General features: G+C 37.6%; 1 protein-coding gene across 1 annotated transcript in view; it reads right to left on the bottom strand.

The window, feature by feature from the left end:
- CORIN (corin, serine peptidase) overlaps positions 1-15153 on the bottom strand; it is a 243648-nt gene that overhangs the window by 169874 nt on the left and 58621 nt on the right. The gene's annotated exons all lie outside the window — the stretch shown is intronic.

The following is a 15153-nucleotide window of genomic DNA, read 5'->3' as shown; positions in this document are numbered from 1 at the left end:
ACATTGCCCTGCCTAGGTAATAAAAGTAATGCGCATATATATATATATATATATATATATATATATATGCTTCAAATGCATATCCTTTTGCACTGTAAAATTTCTAAAAATATCCTAAGAAAATAATCATGATTGTGAATATGGATTTATTTACAGGGATCGTCATCTCCACACAGTTTATGGTTTTGAAAAGATACAAATCACCTAAACATTCACTGATAGGAATTCGTTTAAAATACTTTGAAACTCGAACAACAGAATACTTAGCTGTATGAGAGAGGTTTTAGAAGATAATTCAGTCACACAGAATGGTGTTTGTAATAAATAAAAATAGCAAGTAACAAAACAATTTGTATACCAGGATTCTGTTTTTAAAAATACATGATTATACAAAGGTTTCCAATTTTGTCCATGCCAACAGTTCAGGGTCAGTCAGAGCCTCCAATTTCTTTTCATTTTGTTTAGGGGAATAAAGATTTTTTTTCATTATTATGTTATGTTAGTTACCATATAGTATATCATTAGTTTTTGAGGTAGTGTTCCATGATTCATTGATTGCATATAATACCCAGTGCTCCATGCAATACGTGCCCTCCTTAATGCCCATCACCAGGCTAACACATCCCTCACTCCACTCCCCTCTAAAACCCTCAGCTGGTTTCCTGGCATCCAGAGTCTCTCACGGTTCATCACCCCCCCATCACTCCCCCTTCATTTTTCCCTTCCTTCTCCTAATGTCCTCCATGCTATTCCTTATGCTCCACAAGCAAGTGAAACCATATGATAATTGACTTTCTCTGCTTGACTTATTTCACTCAGCATAATCTCCTCCAGTCCCATTCATGTTGATGCAAAAGTTGGGTATTCACCCTTTCTGATGGCTGAGTAATATTCCATTGTATATCTGGACCACATCTTCTTTATCCATTTGTCTGCTGAAGGGCATCTCAGTTCTTTCCACAGTTTGGCTATTGTAGACATTGCTGCTATGAACATTGGAGTGCATGTGGCCCTTCTTTCCACTACATCTGTATCTTCGGGGTAAATACCCTGTAGTGCAATTGCTGGGTCATAGGGTAGCTCTATTTTTAATTTATTGAGGCATCACCACACTGTTTTACAAAGTAGCTGTACCAACTTGCATTCCCACCAACAATGTAAGAGTGTTCCCCTTTCTCCACATCCTCTCCAACACTTGTTGTTTACTGTCTTGTCAATTTTTGTCATTCTAACTGGTGTAAGGTGGTATTTCAATGTAGTTTTGATTTGAATTTCCATGATGGCTAACAATGATGAACATTTTTCCATGTGAGTGTTGGCCATTTGTATGTCTTCTTTTGAGAAGTGTCTGTTCGTGTCTTCTGCCCATTTATTAACTTATTTGTTTTGTGGGGGTTGAGTTTGAAAAGTTCTTTATAGATCTTGGATATCAGCCCTTTGTCTGTCGTGTCATTTATAAATACCTTCTTCCATTCCTCTTTGGGAATTTTGGGTTGTCTCTGTTTTGTTGACTGTTTCCTTCGCTGTGCAGAAGCTTTTGATCTTAATGAAGTCCCAAAAGTTCATTTTCACTCTTGTTTCCCTTGCCTTTGGAAATGTGTCTTCAAAGATGTTGCTGTGGCTGATGTCAAAGAGGTTACTAAGTTCTCCTCTAGGATTTTGATGGATTCCTGTCTCACACTGAAGTCTTTCATCCATTTAGAGTTTATCTTTGTGTATGGTATAAGAGAATGGTCATGTTTCATTCTTCTGTATATAGTTGTCCAATTTTCCCAGCACTATTTATTGAAGAGACTATCTTTTTACCATTGGATGTTATTTCCTGCTTTGTCGAAGGTTATCTGACCATAGAGTTGAGGGTCTATATCTGGGCTCTCTATTCTGTTCCATTTGTCTATGTGTCTATTTTTGTGCCAGTACTATGCTGTCTTGGTGATCACAGCTTTGTAATAGAGCTTGAAATCAGGCAACGTGATACCCCAGCTTTTTCTTTTCAACATTTCCTTGGTGATTTGGGGTCTTTCTGGTTCCATACAAATTTTAGGACTGTTTATTCCAGCACTTTGAAAAATGCTGTTGATGTTTTGATCAGGATGGTATTGAAAATATAGATTGCTCGAGGCAGCATAGACATTTTAACAATGTTTATTCTTCTGATCCATGACCATGGAACGTTTTTCCACCTTTTTGTGTCTTCAATTTCTTTTATGAGTGTTCTGTAGTTCCTAGAGTATGGATCCTTTACCTATTTCATTAGGTTTATTCCCAGATATCTTTACGGTTTTTGTTGCTATTGCAAATAGATTCTCTAATTTCTCTTTCTACAGTTAAACTACTAGTGTATAAGAAAGCAACTGAATTCTGGTCATTGATTTTGTATCCTGCCACATTAACAAATTGCTTTATTAGTTTTAGTAATTTGGGAGTGGAGACTTTTGGGTTTTCCACATAAAGTTTCATGTCATCTGCAAAGAGAGTGACTTCTTCTTTGCCAATTTGAATACCTTTTATTTCTTTTTGTTGTCTGATTGCTGTTGCTAGGACTTCTAGTACTATTTTGAATATTAATGGTGAGAGTGGGCATCCTTGTGATATTTCCGATCTTAAGGAAAATGCTCTCGGCTTTTCCCCATTGGGAATGATATTTGCTGTGGGTTTTTCATAGCTGGATTTTATGAAATTGAGGAATGTTCCCTCCATCCCTGTACTCTGTAAAATTTTAATCAGGAAAGGATGCTGTATTTTGTTAAATGCTTTTTCTGCATCAAATGAGAGGACCATGTGGTTCTTTTCTCTTCTCTATGTATTCTATCGCATTGATTGATTTGCAAATGTTGAACCACCCTTGCATCCCAGGGATAACTCCCACCTGCTCATGGTGGACCATCCTTTTAATGTACTGTTGGATCCTATTAGCTAGGATCTTGTTGAGAATTTTGGCATCCATATTCATCAGGGATATTGGTCTGAAATTCTCCTTTTGGGTGGGGTCTTTGCCTGGTTTTGGGATCGAGGTAATGTTGGCCTCATAGAATGAGTCTGAAAGTTTTCCTTCTGTTTCTATTTTTTGAAATGGCTTCAGGAGAATAAGTATTATTTCTTCTTTGAACGTTTGGTAGAATTCCCCAGGGAATCTATCAGGTCCAGACTCTTGTTTTTTTGCGGAGGTTTTTGCTCACCGCTTCAATCTCATTACTGGTTATTAGTCTATTCAGGTTGTCAAGTTCTTCCTATTTCACTCTTGGTGGCTAATAGGTTTCTAGGAATGCATCCATTTCTTCCAGATTGCTTAATTTATTGGCATATAGTTGTTGATAATAATTTCTGATAATTGTTTCTGTTTCCTTGGTGTTAGTCGTGATCTCTCCCCTTTCATTCATAATTTTATTAATTTAGATCTTTTCTTTCTATAGATTGTCTCTATAAATTTCTGTTCTATAACACTTTCTATAACACTTTCTCCTTTTATAGAACCCCCCTTAATATTTCTAGTTTAATATTTCCTTCTCGTGGCTTAGTGGTCACATATTCTTCCGGTATCTACAGGTCCTGGAAGCTCTTTATCTCTCCATCCATTCTGAATGTCACCGTTGCTGGATAAAGAATTCTTGGCTGCATGTTCTACTCATTTAGTACCCTGAATACATCTTGCCAGCACTTTCTGGCTTGCCAGGTTTCTGTGGACAGGTCTGATGTCATTCTGATGTTCCTCCCTAACTGTCCTTAAGATGATTTCCTTGGTTCCAAGATTCGTGAGTTTTACTATTACATGTCAGGGCATTGGTCTGTTCTCCTTGATCTTGGGAGGAGTCCCCTCTGCCTCTAGGATACAAATGCTTGTTTCATTCTCCATATTAGGGAAGTTCTTGGCTATGATGTCCTTGAATATATCTTCTAGTCCTCTCTCTCCACTCCCTCAGTGATCCCAGTTATTCTAACATTGGAACGATTCATGGTGTCATTTATTACTCTAATTCTGTTTTCATAAATTTTAAGCTGTTTATTCCAGGCCTCCTCCTGCTCCTTCTTTTCTATCAGTTTGTCTTCTAGATCACCAATTCATTCTTCTGCCTCATTTACCCTAGCTGTTAGAGTATCTAGATTAGATTGGATCTCATTAATAGCATTTTTAAGTTTTAAGCAGCTCTCATTTCTGCCCTTAGAAAATCTATATTGCCATTAATGGTTTTCTCCATCCTAGCTATTGTCTTTGTAACTGTTACCCTGAAGTCTGTTTCCAACATCTTGCTTATATCTATATCCATGAGTTCCATGGCAGAGATCATGGTCTCTGAGTCCTTCCTATGTTGGGGGTTCCTCCTTTTAGTCATTCTGTTGAGGGGTGGTTGAGGGAATATACAGAGTCCAAATTATTGATCACAACCCAAGCAAGATGCACCTATTTTTTTTTAAAGATTAAAATTACTGAACAAGTAATTCAAATATTCCCCAAAAAATCTTTTTAAAGATTTTATTTATTTATTTGGCAGACAGAGATCACAAGTAGGCAGAGAGAGAGGAGGAAGCAGGCTCCCCACCGAGCAGAGAGCTTATGCGGGACTCAATCCCAGGACCCCAAGATCATGACCTGAACCAAAGGCAGAGGCTTTAACCCACTGAGCCATCCAGGTGCCCCAAGATGCACCTATTTTATAGGGACCTGAGGGTTGTTGGCCACTTGTTCTTCCAGCCTGTCTTCTGGGAGAGGGGCCTGCTGCACTGTTAGTCAGGCAACCCTGTTTGGGCAGAGTTGCCCAGCCCTCTGTGGGAGGAAATGAGCTCAGTGAAAACCAGTTTTGGGGGACTTTTATTCTCTGGTGGCTTTCTGTGTCTCTTCCAAGAGTCAGAGCAGAAGTGACCATATCCAAACCTCTCAGAACAGAGGGAATCACAGTCTGTTCTTCAGTGAGCCCTCCAGGCCACACTGATGCTGTTTTTGTCTGTGCTGCTAAAAACTGCAGTGTCCTGGGTTGTGTGCCTCACAGCAGCACTCCCAGCCCTCGCTTTTGGGTCCAGGCACATCTCTGCCCTTTGTGCTTCTAAAACCACCAGCTGCCCCCAGTTCACACATGCACTCCCGCAGCTCCAGGTTTCAGGCTGGAGCGTTACCCTAAAGTCCTTTCCCTGCCCCTACTGGTCTTCGAGTCTATGCCCAGTCCCAGCAGGGAAGGATTTTGCACTCCTGCAGCACAGGATCCCGGAGCCTCCCACCCTCTTCTGTTTATCTTCCAATATCTGCCCACAGAATCATGGCTCTCTACTCCATACCTCGAGACCAACCACCGGAGATATTCTGTTTATAGAGATCCAGATACATCTTGTTATATCACAGGCTGATTTCATGGGTGTTCAGAATGGTCAGGTAGATATCCAGCTCAATTCAGGGGACTGATTGAAATACGGTCCCCTACTCCTCAGCTATCTTTTTTTCAGGGCTCCAGGATCCAAGAACCTCCAATTTCATTCTGTTTCATAGTTGACTCTTCTCCCAGGCACTACCACCTCCACAGCCTCTCTTTTTCCTTCATTCCCTAAATTTGAATGGTTGTTGTCATATAAATCAAAATAGTAATAAGAGTGCAGGTAGTGAAATTTTAGGAGGCTATTCTATTTTTATTTCTTTAATTCTGTATTCTCTTACTGGTTTGTATAAAGATTTATTACTTTTGCTTTAAGAAGGAGATAGTTAGGGGCACCTGGATGGCTTAGTCAGTTAAGCATCTACCTTCAGCTCATGTCATAATCCTGGAGTCCCAGGATTGAACCCCACATGGCGGGGGGCTGCTCAGCAGGGAGTCCTGATCTTCCCTCTGCTCCTCCCCCTACTCATGCTGTCTCTCTCTCTCTCTTTCTTACTCTCTCTCTCCCTCTCAGATAAATAAATAAAATATTTTTTTAAAAAGGAGATAATTAAAACTTTGTTTTTTTTAATTTATTTTTAATTTTTTATAAACATATAATATATTTTTATCCCCAGGGGTACAGGTCTGTGAATCGACAGGTTTACACACTTCACAGCACTCACTGTAGCACATACTCTCCCCAATGCCCATAACCCCACCCTCCCTCCTAACCCCCCTCCCCCCAGCAACCCTCAGTTTGTTTTATGAGATTAAGAGTCACTTATGGTAGGAGAAGAATAAATGAAACCAGATGGGATTGGGAGGGAGACAAACTTTGGTTATTTTTTAAGTAAGCTACTATTTGAACACAATCTTTAGGTTTTGGAAATGCAGTAAAAGTATTAATTCTAATTTTGTTGAAAGTGGGGAGAAAAGCAAGAAGGGAGAGGAGCCCAATAAGAAAGGAAACATCTCCTCTGATAACTATATAATTCCAAAAGAAATAAAAAGAAAAACCTCTCCAAACCTGAGGCTGATTTCATTTTAATAAAAACAGTGTTAAAAAAATAAGGCTACATCTCTGATAAAATAGCCAAACTAACCCTTTGATCTGTAATATAACCTATCACAGAGGATTCCCAGCCTCCTCTTCTGCTTTCTTCACAGAGGTCACCTCAGACTACTTCTGATCCTCTCACTTCCTTCCCATGGTCTCCTAAGTGCACTTCCTAATCTCACTTTTCTGTTTTCAAACCTCTCTGAAAACTGCCCAAACTCTGTAGGAAGTCTTTCCCCCAAATGACCAGATTGTAGCCATTAGCTCAGTCTCATACTTTGTGAAAAGACGCATTTTGCCATTGTTTTTATTATCTAAGCCAAAGTGTGCTGAGCTCAGTGGGGCAGATCAAAACACTTTCCACTTTCAAAGGCAACCAATGACATGTGGAATTTCTCTGCATGCTAGACCCTAGGATAGACTCAGTAAAGAATTTAAGGGCACAAGTCTTTTTTGGACCTCCTCAAGATACTCCTCAAGATACAAAATGGCAAAAAAAAGAATTGGAGAGGAAGAAAATCCCAATTAAAATACTCAGACCAAACCTAAATAGACACAGAGACACATGAATTCAGCCTCCCATGAAAGCTAAGGTGGGGGTTTCTGTACAAGTTTCATGAATATGACAGTCAAGTCATTTAGTGAGGGAGGTTAAAACTCATTACAGTATGGGAGAGCAGCATAGGAAGACAGCAAACTTCAAAATGACTAATTGTATGAATTGTGCTACAAGCAGAGATGCTTACTTAAAAGAGCTGAGAGTAAGAGTTTTACTCCATCAAAAATATGAAATAATCTCTGGAAAATTCAATCTCAGGAAAGCATTTATTGAAAACCAGCCTGTGCCAGATACCGAAACAGGTACTCAGAGGCTCTTATTTGCAATTATCTCATTTTCACAACCTGCTAAAGTGATACTGCCTCTGTATTACACATGAGGCAACTCAATTTTAGGAAGTCTAAGACATCTGCCCAGCTATGCAGAGCCTTTCCATGGAAAAATCCAGATCTTCAAACCTATGTGTTCTGAGTAATTTCTATTTAGAGCCACCCTAGGCTAACACAAAAGGGGGTATTATGTTAAAACAGATCTTAAAGAAGATCATTCCTAATGGCCCATGAAAGGAAAAGATTATGATTACTAAAAATTATGTAATGATATGTCACAAGGAAACATCTCCTCTGATAACTATATAATTCCAAAAGAAATAAAAAGAAAAACCTCTGAATTTATATCCATAGATAACACAACCTTGTATACACCAAAGGCTATAATTTATTTCATATTACATGATTTTCCATAAGGTTCACAGCTTTGGAGTTTATACACTTGAGGATAAACTATACTTGAAGTGATGAGATGACCAAAAGGCTAATTCACCCATACCCCCATTCAGTAGCCAAAGAAACCACTGAATACTGAGAAATCATTTGAAAAACACAAGATAGTAAGGTAACTCATATTTGGTGTGCTAGTCTATGTTCATGGCAATGTGAGCTGCACAAAAGAAAAAAAGATATTTCTGTCTCACAGGACAGTGGAAGTTCCCATTCCCATAAGTATACCATCCATAGTGCTCCTACATCCTTCAATAATCCTGTTTTATTTTCATTATAGTGTCAGGACTGCCTCATACGATCTTGTCTTCCATCTGTTTGTTTATTTATTTACTTACTTCCTTATTCCCAGTATTCATCTATGTCACTAGAAATAACATCACTGGGATACCAAATAGTAGACACTCAATAGTTAGTTACTCATGGCATGAATGGGAAGATTACATGGAACAAAGTCTTCCACTAAAAGGTTTCTTATTCAACAAGATAGACGTAGATATGAATAAGCCAGCATATCTGAGACTCAAAGGCACTAAGGTTGATGGCTATTATAGCAACTATTGTTTTTAATTATCTGTTCCCTAGAACTTAACATGGCCTAGGGAGTCATCCTATCCTATTCCTTCCATCAGACTGATTCCTATCTTGGACTCCCCTCTGGACTATAGTGCAGCAGATAAAAGTAAATGAGGAGGGGCTGCCCTCCCTCTCCTCTGTATCAACAGCGTTGGTACCATCAGCAAGAAAAATAGATATTTCAGAGAAGATAGGGCGAGATAAGTTTATAATAAAAGCCTAAATAAATTATAAGTTTCTATTCAAGTTGTCTCTTAATATAAAATGTATTTTAAATTTCATTTCCACTTATTGTTTTATCTTAAACAAAACAATTAAAATAAGAAAATAGATAAAAGATCCTTGAGTACCTTCTAGGCTGAATGTTTCCTAGGTACTTTACACACAGCACTTTCCTTAACCTTCCTACAATCCTATGAGAATGATTTTTTATTCCCCTTTTATAGATGATGAGACAGATTCAGTGAGAAGAGAAAGTATTTGAGGTTACAATATTAAGCTGTAGAGTTGAAATTGAAACCAGGTCTTTCTGATCCCATAACCTATTCCCTTCCTGTGTATGATTCTGCCAAAGATACTGTTCCATTTGAAACACTGTAAATTTTACTTCATTCATTGTAGAATATTTTGATGAATCTCCTTGGATTTAGCAATAGAGCTACTTCTCCAAGATTGACAAAAATTAAACTTTCTCAAAGAAAACAGTGAATCTGCTATTAAAATTGGTTTATTGTCCTTACTGAGTCCATTTGGATTGGGAATGCTTAGTATCTTATCTATTTCAGGCTGTACCTGAAAGTCAGCACAGGTCAGAACTACATCAGCAGAATGGAATAATGAAAGCCATTCTCTATTCTAGATAACTTACATGGAAAGTTACATTTTGTCCCAATGATTTCTGGGACAAACCAATTTGAAAGGACTTTGTGCACTTAGGGAGATCCATAAGAAGGTTCCAGAAAGATAAGAAGGAACACAAAGTTAAAGATAGGGAATCTCTGTGAGGATCTGGTCTTCTTAAGTAACTCTGTAAACATCTTTGAATACAAACATGGAAACTATTTTATTTCTCATAAGAGAAAATCAATGAGACAAAGTAAAACACATGAGTCAATTGTGGCATTTGTAAAAAAGCCTTTACAGACATATTCAAGGACACAGGTAACCCAAGGTCTTGCCAGTTTATGCACAGGCAAAAAATATGAGTGCCTAGTTAGTACAACACTGTATAAATTATCAAAGTTAAGTAAGACCTAGCTAATCCTACCAGAAGATGCATGAGGACTGGGGTTTAATATTTTCTATACAATTACACATATTCCAGACTTAACATTTTTAATACAACTCAAGTCTCTTGGGAAAGTCTTTGCCAAATTTTAAGTTTTGATATGCTACATATACCTATTACTGGGTCATTCTCTCATATCATTCATACACACACATTCATACTACTTGATTCTAAGATATTTGAATGGTAGCTAAGAGCACACAACCTGTTGTTATTTATTCATCCAACAAATATCTACTATGGCAACACTGTAAAACAGTGAGGGGTCAGTATTTTATTATAAATTAATTATTCACAGTCCATAGAACAAAGTAAGTTGTAACAGTTTAGCTGTCACATCTTCATTTGTCAGTCATTTTTCATTAATTTTTGAAGAACTACATCTTGGGGTGCCTGGGTGGCTCAGTCGGTTAAGCGTCTACCTTCAGCTCAGGTCACAATGTTGGGGTCCTGGGATTGCGCCCTGCATTGGGCTTCCTGCTCAGCAGGGAGTCTGCTTCTCCCTCTCCCTCTGTCCCTGCTCATGTTCTCTCCCTCTCTCTCAAATAAATAAATAAAAACTTAAAAAATTGTCCCATATAGGGCGCCTGGGTGGCTCAGTGAGTTAAAGCCTCTGCCTTCAGCTCAGGTCATGGTGTCAGGGTCCTGGGATCAAGGCCCGCATCGGGCTCTCTGCTCAGTAGGGAGCCTGCTTCACCCTCTCTCTCTGCCTGCCTCTCTGCCTGCTTGTGATCTCTCTCTCTCTGTCAAATAAATAAATTTTAAAAAAAATTGTCCCGGGGCACCTGGGTGGCTCAGTGGGTTAAGCCGCTGCCTTCAGCTCAGGTCATGATCTCAGCGTCCTGGGATCGAGTCCCGCATCGGGCTCTCTGCTCACCCGGGAGCCGGGAGCTCTCTCTGCCTGCCTCTCCGTCTACTTGTGATTTCTCTCTGTCAAATAAATAAATAAAATCTTTAAAAAAAAATTGTCCCATATAATTATCTATCCTAGGATTGTGAATGATTGAATAATAACAATAATTCAAATGTGTACTTTCACATTTGTAAAACACTTTTCCCACACATAGCATAGTAGTTGCACAGTCTGATTCAAATCCTGCCTTTATTATTCTGTATTTATGTGGTCTTTCACAAGCTCTGAACTTCTCAGTTTATGTTTCTTCATCTGCAAGTTACTGTATTTTGGGTTATTATAAGGACTAAGTGATGCTTTTACACTGCCTACCATTAGCACATATGATAAAGTATAAAATTTTTTGCTGGGGTGCCTGGGTGGCTCAGTCAGTTAAGTGTCTGCCTCTGGCTTAGGTCATGATCCTGGGGTCCTGGGATCCACCCCCACCGGGGCTCCCTGCTCAGTGGGGAGTCTATTTCTCCCTCTCCCTCTGCCCCCCCACCTCCCCCTGCTCATGCACTCTCTCAAATAAATAAATAAAATCTTGAAAAAATATTGGTAACAAGTCAGTCTCAAGTTGAGCTGATATTTACCTTTTTACTCTCTGAATTTACAAAGAAAGGTTTTACAGGGAATAAGACTGCAAGGGAGGACCTGTTCTACATACTCAGAAGGAAATATTTAAAATAAATTTCCAGTTTTGGGAATACATATGACATACTATTTCTTTTTAATAAATATACCTTTTATCTTATTACAAAACAATGTAAGATTAGAAAATAAAACTAGAACATGAGCAACCACTCAACAACAACAACAAAAAGGAGGAAGAATGGAATAGTTCTTCTTAGTTGTATGCTCAGTATCAGCTCCCCCATCCCTAAATGGAATAGCAGTCTTGAAGTTTCAGAGGCCTCTCCCTATCCCTAGCTCCAGGCATGAGTAGTGAGGAGGCCAATGACAATTATTTCATGACATTGCCTGGCACTGTACTTTATTCAAGGGCAAATAAGAGACTGAAGTTGGTCCTATCACAGTAAAACCCAGGAAAAGAATGGAGAACATAATTTGGGGCACCCAGCGTAAATTGCAAATATAGGGCCCCTTGTTCAAAAACTATTTTATATTTTTTACTTTATTATATTATTTATAATATATTTATTTATATCATCATTAATAATTTCAACAAAGTGACAGCAAAGCATTAGACAACATGTGGAGTCCTATGCTTAGAACTCTGTGGAACTCTACAGGTAGGCATGGTTATGTAGCCAGCAAATGATTAAAAAGGGAATCCTCTCTCCAGATAACTCTGTAACTTTCTATATTGGGTTTTTTGAGCAACAGTCCCAGGGTTTCTCTATAATATTAGGTAAGAACTAAAGTGATCAGTTTAAGAGCTGTTGGGGGCTCCAATTTGGAGAACTTCTGTCTTTTTATAAGATTTTAAGGTGTGTGAGACAGAGATATCCAAACACACAAGCATCCCTGGCTTTGTCCACCCATTCAAATGTCATATAAAAGTCGTGCCTCTTCTTGGGAAACCAGATCCATTTACAAACTGCATTTCAGCTCCAGCTTGAAGAGTCCCACATCTCTACAGGGAAGCTACCCACACAGGATTGGTAAGGAGGCATGGCCTCACCTTGTAAGTACACACTTTCCTCCCAAGTTTAGCCTAGGAGAAAGAACATGGTCTGATTCTAGTTTTCCAACTATTCTGCTGAAATGTTTCCTGATTTATACCTGTTTCTAAATTATAGCACACATAATAAGGCCAACCATCCTGAGTCAGTCATTTTGAATTCTTGATTAGATAGGGAGTTTCCTAAGAAAATATTAATAGCTATACTGTATCTCTACTCTGGATAGATTCAACAAATTTGGTCAACTGTAACTGAAGACATTTGTTGAACATCAAGAAAAGTGTTTCTTCTTTATCTAGAAGATATTAGCAGGAAATTTTAGAATACTTCTACTCAATACCAACTCTGGTAGATAATGTCAATCTACTTGTCAGACAACAAAAAAAGGACTCTGTGTAAAAGCCAGCCTTGGAAAAAATGTAAATGCTGAAACCTCTCTACTTTTTGCCTCTCTCACGAAAGGGTGAAAATGGAAGGAAGTAACTGGAATAGAGGGCTCTGGGGTAATAAAGCTGAAATAGAGAAACACAGGAAGCTTAAACATGTAAATGCATGTATACAGTTGAAACAGAAAAGAAGCAGAGTTGAAATTAGTGAGACTGGCACAGATTCAAAAGGGCATATATAAAGCAAACCTAGAGAGGCAGAGATCAGAATGGTGCAGTGGAACCATGGAGTTACCCAACACAAAAAACCCGAGAGGGGAATGTCAATTCAATTTTGTTTCTAGAGACACTGTAATTTTTCCTGTAATTGAAAAATGTTGGAATATGAATTTTAATAATAATGAACTAAATATTTAATATAGGGTTAACATATTGTTGTATAATGTCTTTGCTTTCTCTGGGTGATTTCTTAAAACTATGAAAGAGTATATTAATTAAAAACTACCTAATATCAAAATTCCTTTGTTCAATTACAGGAGCAAGTTTAAACACTACTATAAGAAGCCCTAGGAAAAAAATGCTTTAAAAAGGATCCTGACAAAATGGATAAAATATTGATAAGCTGGGAGAGGGCACATTAAGATTCATTGTACAGAAAATAGTACCTTTCAATCACACACTACCTTGTGTGTGATTGAAAATTTCTGTGTAAAATGATTTATTTAAAGAATGAATTCCAAAATACTGCAAAATAAATAAACCGAGAGCCCACCCATGATAAACATTCAGAAATATTTTGTAAAATAAAACCAACTTCTTCTACATGAACAGCTGAACTATCCACAAAATAAAAGAAAACCTCAAGAGTCCAGAAATGCAATAGCAAACTGAAAACAAGAGCAGTGAGTACATGAGATGACATCACAGGAATGAATAGCATATGAATGAACATCCATGAGCTGATACTGCAATGGCCTTGTCTTGGAGGAAGTTATCTTCTCAATAAGGAAATAAAGCCTTGAATCCACAAGAAACCAAGTAGGAAACAAGACCCCCACAAAAGACATGGACCCAACTAGCTCAGGCAAATGAAGAGGATGCTTATCTGACTCTGCCTAGATTCTGATTTGAAAAAAAAAAAAAAACAAAACCAAAAAAACTTTCTTTGGCACCTTTTACCAGAGCCCTAGTCCTCCCAAGGGTTTGAATTTATAATTACACATGTGATCTAAGAATCACACCAGCTAAATATTAACATAAAAATTGTCCCCCGGACAGAGATACCTTGGGGTGCCTGGTCAAACCAAACACAGAATTGTCCTAGAATGACATGCCCTGAGTCAAAGGAAGTTTATAATCTAAACTCACAAAATAAACAGGAACCCAATCCATTAAGAGAAATAATAATAAATCTTTAGTCATAACAAGCAGCAGTATTAAAAGTCTGAGAACTTCAGACAACTGAAGGTTGTCTAGAGGCTACTAAATAAGAAGTATGAATGAAACAACTAAAGACAAAAATGTAGTCATTTGAATGATATACTAAAAATTGAAAAACTGGAAGATTTGAAAAGAAACCAAACAGAAGCTCTAGAAATAAAAATATATATTGACACTAAACTTTAAAACTCAGTGAATAAAATAGATGATTAGATACTGCTGAAGAGAGAACTAAAGAACTAGAAGACAAATTTAAAAAATACCTCAGAATTCAGCACAGAGATTAACAGAGGATGGATGAGAATGTCCAACCTAAGAGTAATTTTGAGTTCCAGAGAGACTAGAAACATCAGGAGAGAAATTATATTCATAGGATTAACAGCTGAGAACTCTCCCAAGTTGAATCTGAATCCTCAATCTGAATCCTCAGATTCAAGAAGCACATCTTCTAGACAAGAGACATAAAAAGAAATCCACATCATTTCCATTGCAGTAAAACCAGAAAAGGTAAGAAAAGCTTTTTAAAGTATCCAAAGACAAAATTCCAAAGTTTAAATGGGCATAAGTTTTCTGATCGCATTGAAGAATCCAGATAAATGTGAAATAAAATTCTTTAATCGATGAGAGAAAAGAAACATGCAGTCTAGCTAAACAATCATGCCATATTGAGGGGGAAAATGAAGATATTTTAAAACAAATCAAAACTGAAATAGTATCCACTGGGAGAACTCCCAAGGAGTAATTCAATTAAGAAGAGAATTTAACCCAGAAGGAAGAAGCAGGATGCAAGAACTAACAGTAATTATTAAAACATATATACTTGAAATCCTTCATAATATTGAAAAGTAGTGCAAGAGTCTTCTTTGTTTAAGGGCTTCTTTAAATTTCCTTAAAATTTTAGGAGTTGAGTACCAACAGTTACAGTATTTATTTATTACTATAGAATTAAGGAGGGCACTTGTCGTGATGACTATGGGGTGATGTATGGAAGTGTTGAATCACTATATTGTATACCTGAAACTAATGTAACACTGTATGTTAACTAACTGGAATTGAAATAAAACTTAAAAATAAATAAATAAATATGTGCATACATACATACATGCATTAAATACATGTATTACAAAAAAACCCACGCAGCTCAAAGACAATAGACAAAAATTATAATAAAAGAAAATTGAGACT

This window comes from Lontra canadensis, unplaced genomic scaffold (genome assembly GCF_010015895.1).
Source record: "Lontra canadensis isolate GAN:19392208 unplaced genomic scaffold, GSC_riverotter_1.0 scaffold1, whole genome shotgun sequence".
Classification (NCBI taxonomy): domain Eukaryota; kingdom Metazoa; phylum Chordata; class Mammalia; order Carnivora; family Mustelidae; genus Lontra; species Lontra canadensis.
This window is presented reverse-complemented; position numbering and strand designations above follow the sequence as displayed.